Raw genomic sequence first — 13,886 nt, 5'->3', positions numbered from 1 at the left:
AACCTCACAGAATGAGTTTTTTTTTCAATATTTCTTCTGGACTCCAATCCAACCACAAATTTACTTCTCAGTCTGTAATCTATTTCTGTGTGATTCTCGTGTGAGTGAGTGCATAAATGTGTTCTATTTATTTTAATGATTTTATTTAGATCGGGTTTATATTGTTAAGTATAATAAACTCACCTCTTTCATGTTTAAACTCAAGAGAACCGGTCTAATCGGTCCCTCCACCGTCACACCAAAGGTAAAATGTAAAACACTCACTCAGACGTTCAGCATATTCACTGTTTAGAAAGGACAAACACTGTTGTGGTCAAATAAAGCCGAGCGACTTTGACCCTTCCTCACCTGGCCACAACAATAGGCACTGTTGGGGATGGAGGGAATATGGGGATGAACTCAGCTCAGTATTAAACAGATACCAGAGGTTGTAAACTTCCTGGTTCAGCCTCAGACAACGGCCAGTGAGGGGATGCAGATCATGGACCGGGAATGGAGTTTGTGACAGAAACTGAAGATAATGGTTTCAGTCTTCTCACGATTTAAATGACAAGAACACTAAATCAGTGAAATATGGTTTATGAATCTAATAGTTGGATACAGAGACTTACCAGGGACACCAACAGTAGCGAGGATGGGATAGTAAATAAATTGAATCATCTTCAGAGCATAATAGAGCCGGTATTCTAATGGTATCCAATAATAATCGGCAGTAACCAGGCCAAACCAATCGGATAAACTCCTGTCCACTGTAGTAACATTCCAATCCATTGTTCTCAGATTCTGACACATTGTTGTAACATTCCAATCTATTGTTCAGATTCTGATCTATCCTCTCCCTCTCTCTGCAGCCGCTGATCTCTGTTAGTGCCTGGGTTGATGCTCCCGCTGACACTATAGGATAACACATTGAAAGGAGTCCTTCTTAATAGAAGAGGGAAACCCTCCAGTGACACCATTAAGGTCCATGGAGACTGACATTAATTACAGTTACTGAACAAACAGGTTCAGTTAACACCTTTCAATCCAACACATTTTGTGCCGCAGTAAAGTAGAACATTTATCCAGTCTGGATGGAATGTATGATAGTTACTGAGGGAAGGAATGGTGGAAATAACAGAGGCATTGGACAGAATCTTTCAATCCTCCTTGGATATGGGATTGATGCCAGAGGACTGCAGGGTTGTAAATGTTACACTGTTTAAAAAAGTAGAGGTTGGATAAACCCTGTAACTATCAGTCTAACGTTGGTGGTTGGAAAATTCTAGAGGCCATAACCCAGCACAAAAATATATCTTGCTTGTAAAAACATGGGTTAATCAATGACAAGTAGCATGGATAGGTTAATGGAAAATCATTTCTGATAATATTGATAGAGTTCGTTCAGGACGTAACTGTGAGTGTTAATGTGGATAGCGTGTTTCATGTAATATACTCATAGAAATTTTAAGACAGAGAAAGAGGCCACTTGGCCCATTGTGTCTGTGCCGGCCGATACATGATCCACCTATTCTAATCCTACCTTCCAGCATTTGATCCATAGCCCTGAAGATTATGGCACTTGAGTTGAACATCCAGACTCCTTTTGAATGAGTGCAGGTATTCTGCCTCAACTATCCTTACGGGCAGTAAGTTCTAGACCTTCACTAAAAACAGGGGACCCAGGACTGAACCCTGTGGAATGCCAATGGAAGCAGTCCTCCGGTCAGTAAAATGCCCGTCAACAATTACAGTTTCATAAAAACAAGAAATGCTGCAAATACTCAGCAGGTCTGGCAGCATCTGTGGAGAGAGAAGCAGAGTTAGCGTTACAGGTCAGTGACCCTCCTTCACTGACCTGAAACATTATCTCTGCTTCTCCCTCCACATATGCTGCCAGACCTGCTGAGTATTTCCAGCATTTCTTGTTTTTACTTCAGATTTCCAGCATCCGCAGTATTTTGCTTTTATTATAACAATTACCCTTTGTTTCCTGTCACTGAGCCAATTTTGTATTTTTGGGTGAACAAGTTTCTCCTCAATTCCCCGCTGGTCCTTCTACCAAGCACTTTAGGTCACTGCCCCCTATTCACTGATCTCTCTGCTAAGGTGAATAGACGCTTCACCTCCACTCTATCCAGGCCCCACGAAATTATGTCCATTTCAATCAGGTCTCCCTTCAGCCTTCTCTGTTCCAAGTAGAACAACCCCAGCCAATTTAATCTTTCTTCATAGCTGCATTTTTCCAGTCCTGGCAACATCCTTGGAAATCTCCTCTGTACCCTCTCTAGTGAAATTACATCCTTTGTGTAATGATGTGACCAGAACTGCACACAGTACTCAGGTTGTGACCGAACCAATGATTTATATAGTTCCAGCATAACCTTCCTGCTCTTGTATTCTATACCTCAGCTAATAAAGGAAAGGATTCCATATGCCTTCTCAACCACCTTTTCGACCTGTCCTGCTACCTTCAGGGATCAGTGGACATTGACTCCAAGGTCCCTCACTTCCTCTACACTTCTCAGTATTTTCCTATTAATCGTCTATCCCTTTGCCTTGTTTGACCTCCTCAATTGCATCACCTTAGACTTATCCAGGTTGAATTCCATTTGTCACTTTTCTGCCATCAATATCTTCCTGCAGCATACAGCTATCCTCCTTGCTATCTACTGCAAGACCAATCTGTGTACCATCTGCAAACATCTTGATCATGCCCCCTACATTTACGTTCAAATCGTTAATATATACTGCACAAAAGCAGGAAGTCCAGTACTGAGCCCTGTGGAACGTCACTGGAAACAGACCTCAAGTCAGTGAAACACCCATCAACAATCACCCTTTGTTTCCTATCACTGAGCCTATTTTGCATCCAGCTTGTTGAATTTCCCTGGATTCCATGGTACTTTATTTGTTTTACCTAGTATGCCACATGTGACCTTGACAAAAGCCTTGTCAAAATCCAAGTAGACCATATCAACTGCACTACCCTCATCTATCATCCTTGCTACTTCTTCGAAAAATTCAGTCAACTTGGTCAAACAATATCTTCCCTTATCAAATCCATGCTCACTATCCGTGACTAACCTGTGACTTTCTAAGTGACACGTGATCCTGCCTCAGAATAGATTCCAATAATGTGCCCAATACTGAGGTTAGACTGACTGGCCTGCAATTATTCGGTCTATCCCTTGCTCCCTTTTTAAAGAGGTACAATTTTAACAGTTCACCAATCCTCTGGCACTACTCTGTATCCAGTGCGGACTGGAAAATGATGGTCAGACCCTCTGCCATTTCCTCTCTCACCTCTTTTGACAGCCTAGGTTACATTTCAACCGGCCATGGTGATGGATCAACTTTCAAGGATGCTAATCCCATTAATACTTCCTCTCTCCCTATGTATATCACATCCAATAATTCACACTCCTCCTCCTTAACCACAATATCTGCATCGTCCCCCCCTTTTGTTAAGACAGATACAAAGTATTCATGAAGAACCATACCAACATGTTCCTCCCCGACTCGTGTATATCCATTTATGTATATAGACTTTCAAAAGGCCTGTAAACAAATAACATTTCATAGACTTGTTATGAAAAATGGAAGACATGGATTAATGTGACAGTGATGGTGTGGATATGACAGTGACTCAGGGACATAAAGAAGAGAGAAGTGGTGAAAAGTCATTGTTCAGACTGGAGGTGGAGGGGAGTATACAGTACTGTTTCTCAGGGCTTAATTCACTCCACGTGATATGAAGATATGACAGAAGGCACTGGATACTGCAATGGCTATGAGCCCTGACAATATTCCGGCAATAGTACTGAAGACCTGTGCTCCAGAACTTGCCGCACCCCTAGCCAAGCAGTTCCAGTAGAGCTACAACACTGGCATCAACCCTGCAATGTGGAAGGTTGCCCAGGTATGTCCTGTAGACAAAAAGCAGGACAAGTCCAACCCGGCCAATTACCGCCCCATCAGCCTACTCTCAATCATCAGTAAAGTGATGGAAGGTGTCACCGACAGTGCTATCAAACAGCACTTGCTCAGCAATACCCTGCTCAGTGACGCTCAGTTTAGGTTCTGCTACAGCCACTCAGCTCCTGATCTCATTACCTCATTATCTCAAACCCTCCGCTGGCTGGAGTCATACCTAGTGCAAAAGGAAGATGGTTGTGGTTGTTGGAGGTCAATCATCTGAGCTCCAGGACATCACTGCAGGTGTTCCTCAGGGTAGTGTCCTGGACCCAACTATCTTCAGCTGCTTCATCAATGACCTACCTTCAATAATAAGGTCAGAAGTGGGGATGTTCACTGATGATTGCACAATGTTCAGCACCATTCGCGACTCCTCAGATACTGAAGCAGTCTGTGTAGAAATGCAGCAAGACCTGAACAATATCCAGCCTTTGGCTGATAAGTGGCAAGTAACATTCGCGCCACACAAGTGCCAGGCAATGACCATCTCCAACAAGAGAGAATCTAACCATCTCCCCTTGACATTCAATGGCATACCATCGCTGAATCCCCCACTATCAACATTCTGGGGGCTACCATTGACCAGAAACTGAACTGGAGTAGCCATATAAATACCATGGCTACAAGAGCAGGTCAGAGGCGAGGAATCTTGAGACGAGTAACTCACCTCCTGACTCCCCAAAGCCTGTCCACCATCTATAAGGCACAAGTCAGGAGTGTGATGTCAGGAGTACTCTCCACTTGCCTGGATGGGTGCAGCTCCAACAACACTCAAGAAGCTCGATACCATTCAGGAAAAAGCAGCCCACTTGATTCGCACCCCATCTACAAACATTCACTCCCTCCACCACCGACGCACAGTGACAGCAGTATGTACCATCTATAAGATGCACTGCAGCAATGCACCAAGGCCCCTTCGACAGCGCCTTCCAAACGCACGACCTCTCCCAACTAGAAGGACAAGGGCAGAAAATGCATAAGAAAATCACCACCTTCAAGTTCCCGTTCAAGCAACACACCATCCTGACTTGTAACTATGTCGCCGTTCCTTCACTGTCGCTGGGTCAAAATCCCTTCCAAACAGCACTGTGGGTCTACCTACTCCAAATGGACTGCAGCGGTTGAAGAAGGCAGCTCACCATCACCTTCTCAAGGGCAACAAGGGCAATAAATGCTGGCCAAGCCAGTGACACCCAAATCCCATGAATGAATATAAAAAAGAGCCAGGATGTGGAACTAACTGGTAGATCTTCGAAAGGGCCAGCACTGACATGTTGGACCAAATGGCCTTCTTCAGTGCAATGCTATTCTATGTTTCCATGATTGTTCTTGCCTCTACTTTCCTAATATTCCTATCCTTTAAACAGTCGTTTGATGAAGTACCACATAACAGCCATGTTACCAAGTTAGAAACACATGGGATTAAAGGACCAATGACAGCAGTGGCTCAGTTTGTAGCTCTCTCCCCTTTCAGTCACAAGCTTCTAGGATCAAGTGTCATTTGATCGCAAGAAACAAGTAACAGGACTTAATCACAAGATTCAAGGCTGACACTGCAGTGACATTACTGTGGGAGTATTGCACTGTCAGATGTGCCGTCTATCGAATGAAACATTAAACCAACATCTGCCCTCTCAGGTGGATGTTAAAGATCTGATCATTATCACATTGCTGCTTGTGGGATCTTGCTGTGTGGAAATCTTCTGCCATCTTTCCTACATTACAATAGTGACTAGGGTTTAATAAGTACTCAGTGATCATGAAGGCGCTACATAAATGGAAGTTCTTTTTTTAAATTTACAATGACAGCATGCAGGAAATTAGCTAAGTGACAGAAAGCAGAGAGTAGTGGAGAATGGTTATTGTTCAGTCTGGAGGGAAGTACATTGGGGTTTCCCCAGTGTCACTGTTGGGATCACAGTTGCTGTATGTTAATGCAATGGGCTTGTGTACAGAGGGGATAATGTCAAAGTTTTCAGATGGCAGGAAACTCAGAAATGTTAACAAACAGTGATAAGGATAGTAACAGACTTCAGGAAGACAGGGACTGACTGGTGAAATGGGCAGGAACATGGCAGATGTAATTTAACTCAGTGAAGTGTGAAGTGAGGCATTTGGGTAGGAAATATGTGGAGAAGCAATATAAACTAAATGGTACAATTATAAAGTGGGTGCAGGATTGGAGAGACCTGGGCTGTACACACACAGATCTTTGAAGGTAACATGTAGTGTCCTTGGTGTGTGAGAGAGAGGCACAGAGTAAAAAAAACTCAGGAGAAAATGCTGATCTTTATACATCATTGGTTAGATCCCAGCTGGAGAACTGTGTCCAATTCTGATCACCACACTTTGGTAAGGATGTCAAGGACTTAGTGAAGATACTGAGGTGATTTTCTGGAATGGTACAAGGGATCTGAGTACCAGTTACGTGGAGAGATTGGAAAAGCTGGGGTTGCAATGAAGGGTAGGAGGAGATTTAATATAGAATTCAAAATCATGAAGGGTTTTGATGGGATAATTAATGTGAAACGGTCTCCAGTGTCAGAAAGTTCAGTATTAAGAAGACACAGATTGAAAAAGAACCAGAGGTGAAATGAAAAGAATTTTCTTACACAGCGAGTTGTTGGGATCTGGCATTCACTGCCTGAAGAGATGGTGGAAGCAGATTCAATAATATATTTCAAAAGGAAATTTAACAAATACTTGAAAAGGAGAAAAAACGCAGGAGTCTGGGGAAAGAGGAGGGGAGAGTAACTAATTAGATAGTTTTAGTTTAGTTTAGAGATACAGCACTGAAACAGGCCCTTTGGCCCACCGTGTCTGTGCCGACCATCAACCACCCATTTATACTAATCCTACACTAATTCCATATCCCTACCACATCCCCACCTATCCCTATATTTCCCTACCACCTACGTATACTAGTGGCAATTTATAATGGTCAATTAACCTATCAACCTGCTAGTCTTTGGCATGTGGGTGGAAATCAGAGCACCCGGAGGAAACCCACGCAGACACAGGGAGAATTTGCAAACTCCACGCAGGCAGTAACCCGGGTGGCTGGAGCTGTGAGGCTGCGGTGCGAACCACTGCACCACTGTCCTGCCGCTGCGCCACTGTGCCGATTAATACCAGCTGGAGTGGTACTGAGTCTCACTCACACACCAGGGAAGAGCCAATTCAAACCAGACCTCTATTAATAGCAGCTGGAGTGGAACTGAGTTCCACTCAAGCACCAGGAAAGAGACAGTTCATTACAGACCACCATTAATACCAGCTGGAGTGGTACTGAGTCCCACTTACACAGCAGGAAAGAGACAATTCAATCCAGGCCTCTATTAATACTAATTAGATAGCTCTTTCAAAGAGACAGTACTGACACAATGGGCCGACAGACCTCCTTCTGTGCTGCATCAATCTCTGATTCTATGAGCAATAAAGAGAGAGTGAAGAGAGAGAGAGAGGGGGAAAGTGTGAATGACGGAAAGGGAAATAGCAAGAACGAGAAAATCGGGTTAGCATCGCTTTGTCGGCAGAGGGATCATGATCCGCACGTGCCCGCTCCTGTTGTGGCAGGTGACACATAAAGCTCCAGCTATGTCCTCATTTCCATGAAAAATTCGTGTCGCCCATGGTGACCCGCGCTGCAGTTTGCCTGCACATTTAACAGGAGCCTAACTGTGTGTGAGACTGGCTCGTCTTTCATCTAGCATTCAGCTCTTAAAGACAGTCTGTCCCTCTTGAAGGGAAGCTGCACTGAATCACAGGAGGCTGCTGCTGCTGACTGTGAATGCTGCAATTGGAGACAAGGTAAACGGAATACTAGGACAGAGAGAGGGCTCTGCGGCTCACGAATGAGGTGCTGGAGGCCTTAGTCATGGAGAGTAACAGGAGAAGAGAGCCCATGTTTCTGTAGGGTGGTGTGGAGACCCTCAAGAAACACCCTCCGAAGGGAATGGGAGCAAGTGGCCACGGAGGTGAATGCAAGAATTATGGCCCCGACGACCTGGCAGCAGAGCCAGAAGAAGTTTAATGAGCTCACACGGCTGGTAAATGTCAGTGACTTCATCACCACATGGCATCTCCTACCCTCAACACCACCAACCTCTCACACTGCTCAATATAACACACCCCTATCACTCACCCATCAGCAGTCCCTAACACTCAGGACTCACACCTAACATGCACATACTCCACCTTACCCTCACACACCTTCCACTGATAACCAGCCTCACACCCATCTCTCACTGCCTCCACATATCTCCAGCTATTCAGCTATGGAAGGCACAGCACCCAAACACAGTGCAACACAGTCACTGACATTATGCCCTCTCTCTTACAGGACAAGGTGGCCCATAATCATAGGGAGCAGCAGTGAACCGGCGGGGACCAGGCACACCTTAATCCCCTGAGCCTGAGGGAGGAGGTGGTTCTCCACATCATGGGACCGGCTGTGACAGAGCCCGTAGCATCCGGCATCACCGAGAGCATTCAGGAGGATGCTATGTTCCTGCCTTATGTCCCTTCTTAACTCCCACCTCCCCCTCATCCTGCTGTCTGGGATGATGTACAAGCTGCAGATGGCGGGACCATGGACCTCCTGCTTTCCATCCCACCCTCAATCCCTGACCGAACCCTCCCTTTTATACTATCTGATAATAACCCAAGACTGCCAGTTTCCCAGTCACAGCAGATCCAGGAGACAGAGAGAGAGCAGCAGCACAGCACTGATGGTGAAGCCCCATCACTTGGTCTGATACTCACAGTCACCAGATCAAATACTTGCATTGTGTCAACCTTAGAGGCTGGTATAGAGACACAATCTGCATGGGGTGAGTCACCGAGCACAAGTGAGCTGCAGCCAGGCCAGGGGGAAAGGATAGTTCATGTGTCAGCTCACCAGAGGGCGAGGTCACAAACGAGTTATAATACACAGGACTCAGATGTGAACATTGCTGGAACAGCATACAGGAGAATGCTGATGGATATGTACAGTGAGATACTTGGTCCATTGACAGGCCTGTCAGACAGTCTGTTGTCACTGTCAAGGAACACGGAGGAGTCCATCTCCAATATGGCACAGGGCATTTCACAGAGCTTGAAGCCCATTCTTTCCCCTGTGGAAGTGGTCACTAACTCCATGACAGCACTAGTGGACCCAGCCGTGATACAGAGTCTGATACCATTGTCTCAGCTTCCACTGCAGCACAGACGGCAGACACCCAAAGTCTCGGTGCTGCAGTGGAAGCACAGATTGAGGACATGAGATCCATGTTTGCTGCCAGGCAGGATCAGACAGCTGTTATCATGGCTGTGGATCTCAGTGTTCAAAGGGGTTTGCAGGCTCTCACAGCATTCCAGCAATCTGTGATCCAGTAGATTACCAGGATTGCTGAGGTGTCGCCCCTTGGCAGTGACAGTGTCTCTGTGGAGCATGAACTTGCTGTCCTCTCTCAGGATGACAGTATTTGTCCTCCATTCACTGCCACTCCACCAGTGTCCTTGCTGTTCCGCATCAGCCAGCCCAGGCTGCTGCTGCCCATGTCGAGGTGGTGCAATCCGACTACGAACCCGCAAAGCCCTGTGCTGCTCGAGGACGTCCTGCAAGGCCATCTGCAGTCTCCCCAGTGAAAGTCAGCAGCCTTCCACCAGCCATGCTGCAGTCACTGGGGAAACACTGTGTAGGAGCACGAGGCAAGTCGAGGGATGCCACAAGACAGGCACTAAGGGAATACACAAGGGTGAATAGTTCAGTTTTGTTTGTATAATTGGATGTGTTGCTGGATAAAGATGTTAATGTAAAGGTTTTTGTTGGTGATTTACATTGCAGGATGGTGACCAAGGGGACACTGTGATGGGGCGTCTCAGATGGGTGTAATGGGGGAGAATGGGGGATCCATGGTGGGAAAGGGAAGTTGTCCTATGGAACCAGAATCTTAGCAGGGACTCTCCGACAGCCTGTCCGGGTCGATGGCATCCAGGAAATATCCTCCCGGTCTCCTCCTCCTCCTCCTCCTCCTGAGGTGTCCTACGGATTCCTGTTGCCAATGTCCGTGTCCTCCTGATGGTGATGATGTGAAGGGTGCAGCAGAACACCATGAAATTGGACAGCTGCTCCAGTGTGTACTGGAGGGCTCCCCCCGAGCGGTTCAGACATCGGAAGCATTGCTTCATCACACCGATGGTCTGTCCCACCATGTTCCTGGTGACTCCATTGCTCACGTTATACACATGTTAATTGTGTGAGGTTGGTTGGCGGTGGGAGGTGGTTTGGGGATGTAGAAACATGGGCTGTGTCTAGAGAATGGAATCTTTCATCTCCGAGGAGCCACATTCTGGTTCTGCATGGCAGCCAAAGTGTTGGAACCGGCTGACTGCATCAGAATGAATGTATGGTGGCTGCTGCCAGGATAGTGGACATTCACCAACATGATGTACTGGCCATGCTCACACACCAACTGTACATTCATGGAGTGAGAGTTTTTCCAGTTCATGTACCTCTCCCCCTTGACAATGGGGACCCCGCAGAGACACCCACACCATCAGGAATCCCTCTATCCTGACAAAGCCACGGGATCTCTCATCCTGCTTCCCCCTGCTGAGGGAGAAAATGATTACATCGATGGTCACCGTCACCTCCCAGAATTATCAATGGACAACACACAAGACGAGTAACTACTGGTCAGTTAGTTTAACATCAGTGGCGAGTAAGGTTTTAGAAACAATAATCAGTGAAAAAGGACAACACACACATTTGGAGAGGTTTGAGTTAATTGAGGATTGTCAGCACGGATTTCTAAAAGACAGATTATGCTTGATGAACTAATTGAATTGATTTCGATGATCAGAGAAGGTTGATGAAGGGAATGTGGTGGATGTTGTCTACCTGGATTTTATTAAAGTATTCGATGAAGAACCACACAAAGCTTGGTTAACAAAATTGAAGCTCATGGAATAGCATCCAAATGGATCAAAAATTGTCCAAAGGACAGCAAAAAGAGTCTTGTGTTAAATGGCTGTTTTTCAGACGGGAGGATGGTAGACAGTGATGTTCCCCAAGGGTCAGTGCTAGGAACGCTGATTTTTTTTTCCTTGCTATATATAAATGACATGCACCTTGGAATGCAAAGTAGAATTTCAAAATTTTCCGATGATACCAATCTTGTAGGTGTGATAAACAGGGAGGATGATACAAACCATCCGCAACAGAACATAGATAGGCTGGCAGAATGGACAGAGAAGTGGCAGGTAGAATTTATTACAGAGCAGTGTGCGGTGATGTATTTCGTCAGAAGGAATAGGAAGGCAATGTAGACTTAATGACACATTACTAAAGATTGTGCAGGAACAGAGGGACCTGGGCCTCCATATGCATTGATCTTTGAAGGTGGCAGGACATATTAGGAGAGTGTTTAGCAAATCATATCAGATCTTGGGCTTCATAATGACAGACAAAGATACAAAGGCAGGGAGGTTATGCTGAAACGTTATAAAGCTTTGGTTAGGCCTCAACTGGAGAACTGCGTCCAGTTCTGGTCACCACAATTTAGGAAGGATGTGAAGGTCCTTGAGAGGGTGCAGAGGATATTTACCAAAATGGTTTCAGGGATGGGGGTTGCGCGACAAGGTTAGTTTGGAGAAGATGGAGTTGTTCTCCCTGGAGTAAAGGAGATTTAGAGAGCTTTGGTAGAGGTGTACAAGATTATGATAAGTTTAGATAAGACAGACAAGGAAAAACTGTTCCCATTAACTGATGAAACACGGACTTGGGGACACAGATGGAAGGTTTTGGGTAAGAGATGCAGGGGGAATATGAGGAGGAACATTTTTACACAGTGGATGGTAATGAGCTGGAACTCACTGCCCATGAGGGTGGTGGACGCTGAGGCAATTAATGATTTCAAAAGGAAACTGGATGGACACCAGAAGGAAATGAACTTGCAGGGATACGGGGACTGAGCGGGGGATTGGGACTGACTGGATTGTTCCAGGGAGAGCTGGCATGGAGGGGCCGAATGACCACCTTCAGTGCCGCAAATGATTAATTCACTCTCTGTGACTCTCTGTTGGATATGTCTCCTGCTCCTGTCTGGAAAGATCTAGATACACAGAAGTTCAATGAAACTGTGACTTTAACGGCCACTGACAGCTCCTTCCTCACCCTGCTGTGAGGCTCCAGGTCGTGTTACAGGAGGTGACACTGCTATGTGACCACATCCTTATTGAATCAGAGCCACCTCACGCACTGCTCCTGGGTTAGGTGTCGGTAGGAAAAGCGCTCTTGGAAAACCCGGGGTGGGTAGGGCAAAGCCCCCTCCTCCTCCCTCTTTACAGAGCTTCCCCTCTCTGCAGCCTCTGCTCCATTTGTTGGTCATGTCATAGACCCAAAGACACTGTAAATATAGTCCCCATTCTTTGTCCAGATTTGGGTCACCAAATCTTCTGTCCTCCCTGAAAGTCTGCAGCAGCTCATAACACAACCTCCAGAAAACCATCGACAGCATCTCCACTAAGTTTACAATAGCAGAAGTAAGTCAAAAGCCCGTCACCTGTAAGCTGGATGCCTGGCCCTTTTAAATAACATTAGAGGGGATTCATTGTGATGCTAAATGTATGTTCAGCTGACATTGACTAATACAGGTGGTCAGTGGACATGCACAGCCCAACTTTCAAAGAAGGACATCAAAGCTGCTGGTATGGTACATTGACATCACTTTCAAATCCACCCTCAAAAGAACAACACATGCAAGGTACAATTGAGCTGGAGCCCTGCCCAGCATGTGATATTGTGCAGGCCACAGTAGAAGTGGCCGGCTGTGAAGACCATGCTGACAGCACATAGATGATACGACTGGGCTGGAGCCCCGCTCAGCATGGGATATTGTGCAGACCGCACCGTAAGTGGCCGGCTGTGCGATTCACATCTCTTTATGGATCCCAATTCTGTACCGTCAGCAGCAGTCTTGCTGCAGAGTCTAAAATCGTGGCTCGGGACAGATGCAGAGGGAAATAAATTCACTTTACAAGGAGAAATGAAAAAAGATTGAAGTCGAAAGATTTGCAGGAATATGTGAAATGGACTGGGGAAAGTGAATAAATGGAGGGGTGAGGCCATGGAGAGATTCAAACACAAGAAAGAGAAATTAAAAATAAGGTGCTGCCAGTCCGGGAGCCAATGTAGATCAGTGAGCACAGGGGTGATGGGTGATCGGGATTTGGTGTGAGTTAGGATACAGGCAGCAGAGTTCTGGATGGGCTGTGGTTTATGGAGGTTTATAACTGGGAGGGTGACCAAGATGGAATTGGAATAGTCAGCTGTGTATCTAACAGTGATGCAGATAAGGGTTTACGCAGTAGATGGGCTGAGGCAGAGTTGGCGAGGGGTGATATCACAGAGGTGGTATTAGGCAGGGTTGGTGATGAAAAGAATATGAAGATGAACTTAGCTCAGGTTGAAATATGACACAGAAGTTGTAAAATGTCTGGTTGAGCCTCGGATATTGGGCAGGGTGGAGTATGTGCTTCCCAGATAGGGGATGGAGTTTGTGATGGAGACCAATGATACTGGCTTCAGTCTTCCCAGAATTTACATAACAGAACAGTATTTCAGTGAAACAGGGTTTACAGATCTCCTAGTCTGAAATAGAGACAGCAACAGCAGCAAAGATGAGAGAGTATATGACAAGAACTGTAATACAGCTGACAATGGTTTATAGAGCTCATGGCTGAAGATATTCACCAGGCATACAATGGCAGCAAGAAGGGCAGAGTAAATTTCAGGAGCAGTAATGCAGTTAAACATGGTTTAAAGAATTAATAGCTAGATAGAGAGACTTACCAGGGACACCAATAATAGCCAGGATGGGATGGTAAATGTATTGAATAATCTTCAGTGCGAGATAGATACGAGAGTTTAATGAGAACCAATC

This window comes from Heterodontus francisci, unplaced genomic scaffold, assembly GCF_036365525.1.
Source record: "Heterodontus francisci isolate sHetFra1 unplaced genomic scaffold, sHetFra1.hap1 HAP1_SCAFFOLD_275, whole genome shotgun sequence".
Classification (NCBI taxonomy): Eukaryota; Metazoa; Chordata; class Chondrichthyes; order Heterodontiformes; family Heterodontidae; genus Heterodontus; species Heterodontus francisci.
The sequence above is the reverse complement of the archived record's forward strand: the minus strand, read 5'-3'. Positions refer to the sequence as shown.